Consider the following 13,286-nt stretch of genomic DNA (forward strand, 5'->3'; position numbering starts at 1 on the left):
TCCAAACTTGCTGGCATATTGAGTGTAGCACCTTAATAGCATCATCTTTTAAAATTTTAAATAGTTCTGCTGGAATACCATCACTTTGACATAGGTAGGCAATAAAATTATAAGCAAAGCACATGGATGGTTCATTGTTAAAGTACTGTTTCCTTAAAAATCAGTACTGTGTTCCAAATTGGAGCTCTCTACCTTAGCTCTAGCTGGGAACATGGTTATTTTACTGAAGTGGATACAAATCACTTGATAGAGTAGTTACACAAAGCATTCTGGAAGAAGGCTGGATAGAGTTCAGGTTCCCTGAGAGTGAGCAGTAGCTGTAGAGATGACCTTTATGGAGAGCATGCAGAAATGAATGAGGGAGAATTTGGTGACATCAGACAAGTTCAGGATGACTCTAGGGAAGAAGACATAAAGATACCCGCTGTGCTCCCATTACCAATATTTATAGTGCAATTTCCACCTTTGAAAGTGCAGCAACATACAATTAAGTGTGTATAACTATTCTTCTTAGAGCTGGTCCCTATGGTTCTATCAACTGTATTTGCTTCCTCTTCTCAGAAAAAAGTTATTACTAACACTGATTAGGGGGTTCATAACAATTAGGTAGCTTTGGAGAAAGGAGACAACATGGAGGAGCAGTGAAGAAGATACACTGAAGAAGGTTGCATGCACACGAAAGCTCATACCAATAACAAACTTAGTTGGTCTCTAAGGTGCTACTGGAAGGATTTTTTTTATTTTGTTTCAACTACGGCAGACCAACACAGCTACCTACCTGTAACTAGTTCTAAAATTGTTATAACTGCAAGAAATCTGAAGTTTTGTCTCTTCTGACAGCATCACCAGTATTTTGAATCCAGTGCATACTATTTAACAGTAGAATGTTACAGGAGGCTGAATGACTTAGGTTTTTAGTTCCTCAGGAAATGTTTTGGAAATGTTTGTCTATTTATAGCTTATTCATTCTTAAATGCCACATAAAGCTGAGGGAAGGCATTCAGAAATTATTCCAGTGAGAAAAGAGTTATTTAATGTTCTAAATGCAGTTTTTGAATAATGGGCTTTAACTTCAAAAGCTCTTGGATAAAGGAAGCTATCTTGTTCATGAGTGCCATCTTGACAAACAGTTGACTCTATGTGAGGACCTTAGGAGTTTCAGTAGTACTTTATATTTCTTAACAAAAGAGGCAGTCTTCCATGGACTGAACACAAGGATTGCTTAGAACTATATAATAAACAAATAGATCATTTTGTTTATACTATTTCATTACAACCCAAACATGTATTAGGGAATGACTATATTCTTGGTTAGTGCAAGTAGATAAATAGGTACCGCTCTGGCGGGAAGGTAAACGGCGTTTCCGTGCACTGCTCTGGTTCGCCAGAAGCAGCTTAGTCATGCTGGCCACATGACCCGGAAGCTGTATGCCAGCTCCCTCGGCCAATAAAGTGAGATGAGCTCCGCAACCCGAGTCGGTCACGACTGGATCTAATGGTCAGGGGTCCCCTTTACCCCTTTTTATATTCTTGAACACTTGACTTTTAATTTTCTTCTTGTGTAGAAATTGTATTTTGTTCTCCATTACTTGAAATTAAGTTAAAACTCTTATTAAATCTGTTGAAATGTTAATGTTTTCTGAACTGTTATATATTTGTTGTATTTATCTACCATTATTGTTGAGGTTTTTATTTTGCTAAAGATAATTTTAAAGTACACATCTGAATACAATTAGAATTGTTGTGTGTGCTGATCATCCAGCCTATGGAAGCATATCTACTTTTAGAGTACCTTTGATAGAACATCTATTTATTTTTAAAGTGCCAAAATCAATGCATTTTCTCCCTTCTCCAGCCTTGGTAACTTTGGTAGCTTATGTAGGCCTCTTAAGTATGCAGGTGCCGTTTAAGAATGCCAGGTTTGTTAATTGTGAAGGGTCTATTATTTCTAACCTGATCATGAAAGAACATGCCAAGCTGGTTTGTGGATCTAAAACTTGGCTGGACAAAGGGGTGTGTGTTAACCTTTCCTGAATATATCCATCAGGCTCCTCCATTCAGCATCAGCAGCAACCTCATTTTTTAATTTATTTATTAAAGATTTATTCGTTTACAAAAATACATGCATTGTCTCATTATTCAAGTTGTGTTTTCTACAGATCAGTTTGATTTGTTGTAAGACATTAGTGTTGCATGCAGTATTAGGTTGGGAGGGAAAGGAGGAGGGTGGGGTTGGTGCATTAGGTGGGGTGGTAATGCTTCTATTCTTCTATTTAGTGTATGTGTGGAATTTTGTGTCAGCGTCACTTGTGTGGGTTCTCTTTCTATTCACTTGTTGTATTTCCTTGGTGGTGAAAGAGGTTGGGGGTGGCCTAGGGTGTGGTTGGTTGTGTTGGTTGGCTGGCTGTAGTCAGATTTGTTTGTGTGTGTGAGGGGGTGGATTTTTGGGTCAGGTAAGCCATATTGATTTGTATGTTGTTGGATTCTTGCTGTTGCCTTCTTGGGCTATTTATGTGATAAAGGGGAACCATACCGGGGTGAAGGTGTCTTCTCTTTGTCCCTGTGTCAGTTTCAGTTTATTGGTTAGTTTTTCTAGTAAGGTGGTTTCCCATACTATTTGGTACCATTGGTCCATATTTACTCCTGACAGATCTATCCAGTGCCTGGCCATGATGCTTCTGGCTGCTGAGAGTGGGTGGATTACACTGGTCAACAACAAATTTGCTGTCTGCGTTTTTACAGCTGATTTAGGACAAATCTGATGCGCTGAATCCAAAAATCACATTGGTTTTGCTCAATCAGGTCAAGTTTTTGAGTTTATGGTCACATGTCTTTTTTACGTTTTTGTTCACATGTACCCTTGTGTGGTGGCGGGTGGCGCTGTGGCTTAAAGCCTCAGCACCTAGGACTTGCCGATCGAAAGGTCGGCGGTTCGAATCCCCGCGGCGGGGTGCGCTCCCGTTGCTCAGTCCCAGCGCCTGCCAACCTGGCAGTTCGAAAGCACCCTCGGGTGCAAGTAGATAAATAGGGACCGCTTACTAGCAGGAAGGTAAACGGCGTTCCGTGTGCTGCGCTGGCTCACCAGATCCAGCTTGTCACGCTGGCCACGTGACCCGGAAGTGTCTGCACTAACTGAGAATGTTCAGAAGGTGGTGTGGCCAGGAGTGCTTTTTACCTGCTTAGTTTGTAGCAGCAACTGGGACCCTATCCAGAACAGATGGACCTTGCATCAGTTATTTATGCACTAATTATTAAACACATATAAATTGCCTATTAAAAAACTGTTATATTATGTTATATTAAAAAGGTAATACACCTCATTCCAATAACCTTGCAATCTAATAGCTGCATTACAAAGTGCAAAAGCAATCAAGAAGGAGCAGGGAAACAAGCATTGGAGCAGCTGCTTCCTTTACTGACCAATGGACTTGCCATTATGTGGTGGCAGAGGCCAAAGAGTGCTTCCTTTTAGTTCTGCAGTCTTGGATAACTAGCAGCTACCTAATCACATCTAGGTTGGACTGCTCAAATGCTTTCTCTGTGGGGATGCCTTTGAAAATAGTTTGGAAACTTCAGCTGGTGCAAACTGAGGCCATTCAGGTACTGGTGAGGGTCAGGCAGCTGGAGCATGTGGCATTTCTGCTGCACCACTTGCCCCTGGTTCCCAGTGTGATAATTGAAAGTAGTGGTTTAAACATTTTATACCCTAAGTGGTTTGGAGCCTTAAAGACTACCTTCACCCATATCATGCTGCCCATATTTCTGAGATCTGCATCTGAGGCCCAGCTTGTGTGCCGTCTGTGAGAGCAATAAGGATGCTGGGCACATGGGAGAAGGCATGTGCCAGTTATGTGAGCATCTGTTCATTGTTCAAATATTTTTCATGTAAACTTTGCACATATCAAACATACTGAATATTCAATGTCTCACTTTCTTTTCTTGTATAGGTCATATATATATGATGTCTTTATCAGTAGTAGCATGTCTTGTATAACTTGCTGTGCTAGTTTGTGTTTAACTTAGCTGCCATATCCTGATGTTTAAATTCAGTTTTTTGTCTACTAAGGGTGGAGAATCTACAGACTGAACCAACGACTGGATCTCTGCTTTCATTTAAAATAAGTTATTTGTTTTAATTTCTAAAGGAATTAATGTGTGAGACAAACGTGGGTTGGTGATTTAGATGGCAACTAAATTAGAAGCAAAGTAAGACAAACATTACAGTAATTAAGGCTGATACTGTAATACTCTTATTTAATTGGAAGACGGCTATTCTTTTAAAGAATTTCATTCAACGCCTTTTGAAAAAGAAACACCAGCATTTGGCTTGAATCCTACTAGGCTTCTGTGAATGGAAGATATCTTTCTATTCATGGAAAGGACCAACAAAGAATGGGCAACATTTATAGAGTACAGACAGTGACCATTTTAGGCATGTCCGATATGTGCGCAACTGCACACACACGCACCACGCTGAACCTGGAAGTGACCCAAAAACATCACAAAAGGGGTGGAATGGGATGTTTGCAGGCTTTTTCAATGTGTGTTCTGATTACACACAATTTCGCAGAAGTGCAATGACACAGAACACAAGCCCAGCACAAAAGTGAGTTGCCTGGTTGGGGTTTAATGCCAAAATGCCAAAAGTGGGCAGGGACACCCCTCCTCTCAATCTTCTTTTGGCTTCACCATCTGAATACCAGTTGCTGGGAACTCATGCCCAACTTGCAGGTTTCCCACAAGTATCTGGTCAGCCATTGTGAGGACAGGATGCTGGACTAGATGAGCTATTGGTCTGATCCAACAAGCTTGTATTACAATCTTTATAGTCAAGGCAGTGGAGAGTGAAGGGCACAGAAACTGGTGACTGCAGCAGACTAAGTCTAACATAGATTTGCTTGTTCATATGATTCCATAGCATACTCTCAATTGCCCCAGAAAAACCAGGACACCCCATTTTTTCCCATGAGAGCATGGCGGCTGTTTTGAGCACTGTGTTCTCGCATGATTTCAGGACATGATTTCATCCCCAAAAAAGTGATCTCATGAAAAAAGCGCTTTTTCTGGGGCAGCAGGCTCAACAGGTCACATGACTCATATGGGAGTGCAGCCCTGGAAGATAGCATCCTGGTTCCCCCCCCCACACACACACACACACTGAGTTGGAGGGTATGCAATAGGGTGAGGACCCCTGATCTAGATCAAGAGGGGGTGAAGAGAGAGAAAGAGAGAGCAACGAGCAAAAATGCAAAGCACTGATGACAGAGTAAGGAAAAGGCAGCAGAGTGCTGCCTAACCAGCACACCATTACACCTCTTTTAATGCTTTCCTCCATTTGGTTTGAGTTTCATTTTCCATACCCACCACAGTATGTATCTTAATTTAAAAAACAAAAACCAAAAACCACACCTGGAGGCCTCAAGATTTTCCCTTCCATTGACTATTGTTTTTAGTGTTGATATTAAAGTTTGTATTTTTTCACTTAGTTTGTGTTTGGGACTTTGTTTTTTGAATGTATTGTCTCTCTGGTTAATTTGTCAACGTTGTTTAATTTACATAAGCTAAAGATAAAACATTTTAAGAGCAGTACAGTAGCTGAAATAAGGAAACGATAAGGAAATAAGGAAACGATCGGTGCCAGCGCTTAATGGCGGTCCTAGCTCCGAGCTCCGGAGAAGGACTGCTTCGCAAGTTCGGGTCTTACCCGCTACGGCAAGCGGGGGACCCCTAAAATCCCAGGCGCTGAAGCCTGAGAACAAGGAGACTCGGTGGGCACCTTTGCGCCCCCCGGTACCGTGAAAGAGCCTTTTTAAAGGCTACGGATCGACATCGGGAGAGAGCACGGTGCTGAGAGTCGCTACCCAGCCTGCGAAGTGAAGCCGCGTCGCCATAAGCGGAGAGCGCCGATTCCTTCCTGAAAAGAAAATTTGGACTGAATTCCCGTGAGTAAGAGCTGAAAAATAATCGGGACCCTTTAAATTTTAAAAATTGGACTAAAAACGGGGGAGATCTAAACAAAGGAAGTCTGCCTCCCCCCGACTGCATGAAAGCGAAAGCAACGGAGCTCTAAACTTGCATCCGTTTAAACCCGCTCTTTAATCAGCTAAACCGGACATTTGGACCTTTGATCTCCCCTCTAGCTAGCAGGGCAGAGGGGAGGTGAATTGGATTAATAACTGCATGAAATATTGGAAGTAAAAAAACCTCTGCCGTCTCACCCATCTGAAAGTATGAAACGGTCTGCCTTTTTAGCACACTGAACTGACTTTTCCCTGTGAAGCGATACTCTGATACAAAGTTTCCACAGTGCCTGGTTACTGTGTAATACAAGAAGAAATAGTATAAATTGGACAACTGTGGCAGTTTAAAGTAACAAGTTTCCAGCAATACTGACTTTGACTGTGTAAATCTCTTGTTTTATATCCTGGACAATTCCCCTTGTTTTTGTATTTGGAATTTTGCTCTATGGCCATTTTGATTTGCTCCCTCTAGAGGATAAAGTAAAGTTCAGCACAGCCTGATAGTGGAATTTTCCAAGGGAGAATAAATCCCGTGGGAATTGACCTTGACATGAGTGGCTCACAAGAAGAGATAGTCACAAGAGCCAAGACCAAGCAACATCAACAACAACAGCTGCAGCAGCAACAGGTAAAGAAAAGAGGTTCAATTTCAGGCGCAACAGCCGGATCAGCAGGAACAACAGGACAAGATAAAGGAGCAGCCGTCTCTATGGAAGCTGTGACAGATGCTCTGCTCAAGATAAACCAAAGTCTGGAGTCTTTGACAAAACAGACTACAGAGAACACACTAAAATTAACAGAAATTTCAGCAAGATTAAACCAGAATACAGAATCTATAAACAAATTGGTTGAGGAAAATGCCACTACGCGCCAAATTGCGGAAGACGCCAAGGCCACGGCGGGAGAGACACAGGAGAAATTAGAGCCGATCGCCAAGAAGGTCTATGAGCATGATGCAACTTTGGCCTTGTGGGAGTTACAGAGGAAAGAGAGGAACTTAAAATTAAGACTGATTCCGGAGAATGAAAGAGACAACCTTGTGGAATATCTGACACGGGAGTTTGCGGATTGCTGGGACCTTGAGGAAGACGAATTCAAAATCACGACTGCCTTTAGATTGGGTAAAAAGCAAGACAGAAAGACCCCGAGAGACTGTTTGATTACACTCAGATCTAAGGAGGAAAGAGATAAAATACTAAGACTACACTTTGAAAAGGCCTTGCAAATTGGAAATTCAGCTGCACAGATCTTTAAAGACATCCCAAAATACATTTTGGACTTAAGAAATTTCTACAAGGACTTAGCTCTTTTGTTAAAGAAAAATTCTATCCGCTTCAGGTGGGAATTCCCACAAGGACTGTCATTCGACTACAAGTTAAGGAAGGTGAAAATAAAGACAATTCAAGACAAAGACAAATTTTTGGCAAGATACCAGGAGGACCTACAGAAGGGGACTGTGGATGTACTTGCAGAACAGAGGAGAGCATTGGATATCCTGAATCTCTCGATTGGACAAAATCCACCACCATCAGAAGAAGAGCAACAACTTGGAGCTGTTGGAGGTGCCCTAGGAAAATAGCAAGATGGCGTTGCAATTCCTTAGCTGGAATTGTAATGGGCTCAATGGGCCTTTGAAGAGAAGACAAGTATTTCACATATTGAATAGAGAACATTTGGATTTGATATGCCTACAAGAAACTCACATAACCAGAGCCCATAGGAGACTACTTATAAATAAAAGGCTAGGACAAGAATTTATCTCATCAGACAAAGTTAAGAAGAGAGGAGTTGTAATATATGTCAAGGAAAAATGGGCTCCAAAAATGATATTCAAGGACGAACAAGGGAGATATCTGGCAGTGGAGATACAAATACAAGGAGAAAAACTTCTAGTGGTTGGAATCTATGCACCAAATGAAGGCAAATCTGACTTCTTTAAGAGACTCCATGAAACCCTCACTGACTATTTGGATTACAATATGATCATCATGGGAGACATGAATGGCGTGGTCTCCACCAACATGGACAAGGCACAAAGACTAACAGTTAGCAAGGAAGGGAGACTCCCTAAGACTTTTTTCGAAATGACAGAAAATATGGACTTGATAGATATATGGAGAACAAGGAACCCTCTGGAGAGAGAGGGAACTTTCTTCTCCCAAGCAATGATGACCTGGACCAGAATCGATCAAATCTGGGTTACTAGTGGAATGGCTCCAAAGATTAAGAAAGTGGAAATCTGTTCAAAAACTTGCTCCGACCATAATGCCGTGAAGATGGAGATGAAACTCACAATAACTGGTCAATTTAGATGGAGAATGAATGACACCCTCTTTCGAGACAAGGAGATTCTCACGAAGGCCCAAAAGACTCTAAAAGATTATTTTGAAATAAATTTGAGGACCGACGTGGAGAAAAGAGTGATCTGGGACGCAAGTAAAGCGGTTATGAGAGGATTTTTGATTCAACAAAATTCAATAAAGAGGAAAAAACAAAATGAGAAAAAAGAGAAGATTTTGGAAATGATAAAGGAAGGAGAGAGAAAATTAAGAACAAAACCAAAATCTCAGGACATTCTAAGAGAAATCAAACTATATCAAACACAATATATGGAATTGATGAACCAAGAGATTGAATGGAAGATAAAGCAAATGAAGCAAAAGACCTTTGAATCAGCAAATAAATGTGGCAAACTTCTGGCATGGCAACTGAAGAAAAGGCAGAAACTAAATACAGTTACAAGCCTAGAGGTGGATGGAAAGAATATATCTAAACCTAATGAAATTAGAAACTGCTTTCTAAGTTACTTCAAAAAACTCTACACTCAAGGCCCGCAAAATGAAGAAGATATAGATAAATTCCTTGGAAAATATGGATTACAAAAAATCTCTCATCAAAGCAAGATGGATTTGAACCAGAGAATCTCAGAACAAGAGATAGAGGCTGCCATTCAGAATATGCAATTGGGCAAATCTCCGGGACCAGATGGACTGACTTCTAGATACTACAAATCGTTGAAGGAATGGTTGACTCAACCATTAAGAGAAGTGTGTAATGAGATTCTTGAGGGAAAAAGGGCGCCTGAATCGTGGAAAGAGGCATATATTTCACTCATACCAAAGTCAGAGACTGAAAAGACCCAACTCAAGAACTACCGCCCAATATCACTCCTTAATGTGGATTACAAAATTTTTGCAGACATTTTGGCAAAAAGATTTAAAAGAGTTTTGATGGAGAAGATTCATAAGGACCAAGCAGGCTTTCTCCCTAAAAGACACCTGGCAGACAATGTAAGGAATGTAATAGACATTCTGGAAAAGCTAGAGGTGAATATAAACACTAAAGCAGTATTGATTTTTGTGGATGCGGAGAAAGCCTTTGACAATATTTCTTGGAGTTTTATGAGGAAGAATCTTCATGGGATGGGGGTAGGCCAGGGTTTTGAGAATGGTATGGCTGCAATATATTCTGAACAAAAAGCTAAGTTGATTGTAAACAATGTTGTGACTGAGGAACTTAAGATAGAAAAAGGAACACGACAGGGGTGCCCGATTTCCCCACTACTTTTCATTTCAGTTCTGGAGGTGTTGCTGAACATGATAAGAAATGACCAGCAGGTCAAAGGTGTGCAGGTCGGAGCTAAACATTATAAGTTAAGAGCGTTTGCAGATGACTTAGTATTGACTTTGCAAGAGCCAAACACTAGTACGAAAAGGGTTTTAGAAATAATACAACAGTTTGGCCAGGTAGCTGGATTTAAGTTGAACAAGCAAAAAACTAAAGTTTTAGGGAAAAACTTAACAGATATGGAAAAGGAGAAATTTCAAGAGGAAACAGGTTTGACTGTGGTAAAGAAGGTGAAATACCTAGGGGTTTACTTAACATCTAAGAATGTGAATTTGTATAAGGATAACTATGAAAAATGTTGGTCAGAAATTAAAAAAGATCTAGAAATATGGTCAAATTTGAAATTGTCAATGTTAGGCCGAATTGCAGTAATTAAAATGAATGTATTGCCTAGAATGTTATTTTTGTTTCAGACCTTGCAGATTCTCGACAAGATGGAATGTTTTAAGAGGTGGCACAAAGACATTTCGAAATTTGTCTGGCAGGGCAAAAAGCCCCGAATTAAATTTAAGATATTGACAGATGCTAAAGAAAGAGGGGGTTTTGCCCTGCCGGACCTAAAATTGTATTATGAGGCTGCAGCTTTTTGCTGGCTGAAAGAATGGATGCTCCTCGAGAACACGGACATTTTGGATCTGGAAGGTTTCAATAATGCCTTTGGTTGGCATGCATATCTTTGGTATGACAAAGTCAATAGTGCCTTTAAAAACCACATTGTCAGGAAAGCATTGATTAATGTTTGGATAAGATACAAAGATCTATTGGAAAATAAAACCCCTAGATGGGTGTCACCAGTGGAGGCTAAAGCAGTGAAGAAACTCAATATGGAGGTCGGATGGCCGAAGTATTGGGAAATCTTAGAACAGGATGGAGATAAGTTCAAACTACAAAGTCAGGAGAAATTGAAGCATAAAGTAGAAAATTGGTTCCAATATCGCCAAATAATGGAATTTTTTAAACAGGACAGGAAAATTGGCTTCCAGGTGGAAAAATCAAAATTAGAAACCGAACTGTTAGAACCCAATACTAAGAACTTATCTAGAATGTACAACTTGCTGTTGAAATGGAACACACAGGAAGAAACAGTTAAATCGGCTATGATTAAGTGGGCTCAGGATGTTGGACATAACATTATGTCAGCTGACTGGGAGTGGTTATGGAACACCGGTATTAAATTTACGGCATGCAATGCCTTAAAGGAAAACATTATGAAAATGGTATACAGGTGGTACATGACCCCAGTCAAGCTGGCAAAAATCTATCATTTGCCTGATAATAAATGTTGGAAGTGTAAAGAGACTGAAGGTACCTTTTATCACCTTTGGTGGACATGCCCGAAGATTAAGGTCTTCTGGGAAATGATCTATAATGAAATGAAAAAGGTACTTAAATGTACCTTCCCTAAAAAGCCAGAGGCCTTCCTTTTGGGCATTGTCGGCCAATTGGTGACAAAGAAGGATAGAACTTTCTTTATGTATGCTACAACAGCAGCAAGAATACTTATCGCAAAGTACTGGAAGACACAAGATTTACCCACTCTGGAAGAATGGCAGATGAAAGTGATGGACTATATGACATTGGCCGAGATGACAGGCAGAATCCGTGATCAACGAAAAGAGACGGTGGAAGAAGACTGGAGAAAATTTAAAAGTTACCTTAAGGACCACTATAAACTTAATGAATGTTAAAAATGTTGTGGTTTCCAGAAACAAAGGGGTACAGGGATATAAGGTTAGAATATAAAAAAAAAGGACTAAGATGACAGAGATTTGAAAGCAACAATTGGGAGTTGCTAGTTGAAGTATGGACATTGGGATGCAGAGAGGGGGGGTATGGGGAAGTCCAAGAAAAGAGGTTTACATGAAAATATGTTTGAAACTATGCGTGTTTGTTTATCTCTTTTAGTGTTTGTTTGTCTTTTTAAAATTTTGTAAAACCAATAAAAATTTTATAAAAAAAATAATGAAATAAGGAAACGAATGGATGTCATCCTTATTAAAATTTTACAGTTGACTAAACTGTAGAACAATTCTGAGCTAGTGACTGTAGAACAATTCTGAGCTAGTGACTGTAATGAATATCTAGCACTGATAGTGCTTTTGTTTGCTTCTTTATACAACAGATATGTGTGTACACAGAAATCTGTAGGCTTTGCTGTTTTCTCCCAACAAATTTAGAAGGATGTACTTATTTCTAAATCAATATAATAGAACAGGTTTTGTTTGAATTAAATACTTTCTTCTGAATAAAGCATTTTGTTAGGGAGCTATATCAGTCACCTTAACAACAAAGGACAGCATGTTGATGAATTATGTATGTAAGCTGAATTTTTGGCTTGCTGATAATTGACAGGTATCATCCCTCTTTCAACAAATTTCTTCTAATTATGGATCACATATCAAACATAATATACAGTGTCCTTCCCAAAACATGCACAATTCCCACAATTGATTTCATGTTTTATTTAAAACTTAAGATGTTCCATGCTCTCAATCTTAAATTGCTTTACCACTTCAACTTAGTAAATCTGTTCTAGTAGACATTTAAATCTGTTGTTCATTAATGTGTTTTGTACTTTTCTGCTCACAGTATAGGAAATGAATGGTGCTTGTACCATCTAGACTGACTTTTAATTATTTAGAAGACCTTTTTTGTAAGGCTGTCAACTATCTAGATCAAAGCTTCTAGATTTAAACCAATTAGCTAAATTATTTAAATTTGTATATATTAAGCTATATTGTTATAGGAAGATGTGTCTATGAGAGTTCTGAACATAAGGCTGGTTTATGCAAAATTTAAGGTAATTTACAGTTAAGTAATTTAAAGCTACCACTTTCATGCTAGAATGGGATGCTATGTTTAATATTTATTATCTTTTAAGTCTAAGAATATGGAATATTGCCTGTTGTGCAACCACATTAATAAAACAGCTAAACTAAAGGTATGCCAATATTGTGAAATATCCAGATATACCAAGAATTGATTGTAACGGAACTGATTCTTTCTTCTTTAGTTAGACAGAATCTCCATAATTCTATCTAGATAGGCAGCACACAGACTTTCTCCCTCTCATCAAATTGAAGTGGTGAATCAGTACTGTGAACTGGTAAAGGACTAGTTAAGGGCCAGTAAACTGACACTCAAGCCATACACTGCTGATCAGTGGTACATCTGCCATGGTGGTGGTGATCAGCCTGTTACAGATGGGGTTGCATAACTCCTATTAATCACGTTTGCAGGATAGAATTACTATTTGCTCTGACATTAACTTTGGAGGCCTAGTTATTTCTGTAGCTTGAATTACCTTTCACCAGCGGAGGCTGGTTCTCCCATTGACATCTGGACATAGACTTCCATGCAAGTTTTCCATGCTCTGGTAACATCCAGCTCAGACTGTATTGTACATGGGACTGCCTCTGAAGATTGTTAAAAAAAACTACAGAAAGGACAACCAGCAGAAGGTGGATTACTGATTGGATGAAAGCAACCTGTGGTGTGGATCTTAAAATCTGCATTGGTTTGTGGTCTATTTCTGGACACAATTCAGATTGATGTTAACTTTTAAAACCATAAATAGTTTGGGACTCAGGTCAGGTCCTCTCCTGCATGAACTTGCTGGTGTATTAAGATCTTCCTCAG

At 39.6% G+C, this 13,286-nt stretch overlaps 1 long non-coding RNA gene across 1 annotated transcript in view; it reads left to right on the forward strand.

Annotated features, from left to right (window-relative positions):
• LOC310688741 overlaps positions 1-13,286 on the forward strand; it is a 51,371-nt gene that overhangs the window by 13,659 nt on the left and 24,426 nt on the right. The window lies entirely within an intron of this gene.

This window comes from Podarcis liolepis, assembly GCF_965112155.1.
Source record: "Podarcis liolepis genome assembly, chromosome: 11".
NCBI classification, from domain to species: Eukaryota; Metazoa; Chordata; class Lepidosauria; order Squamata; family Lacertidae; genus Podarcis; species Podarcis liolepis.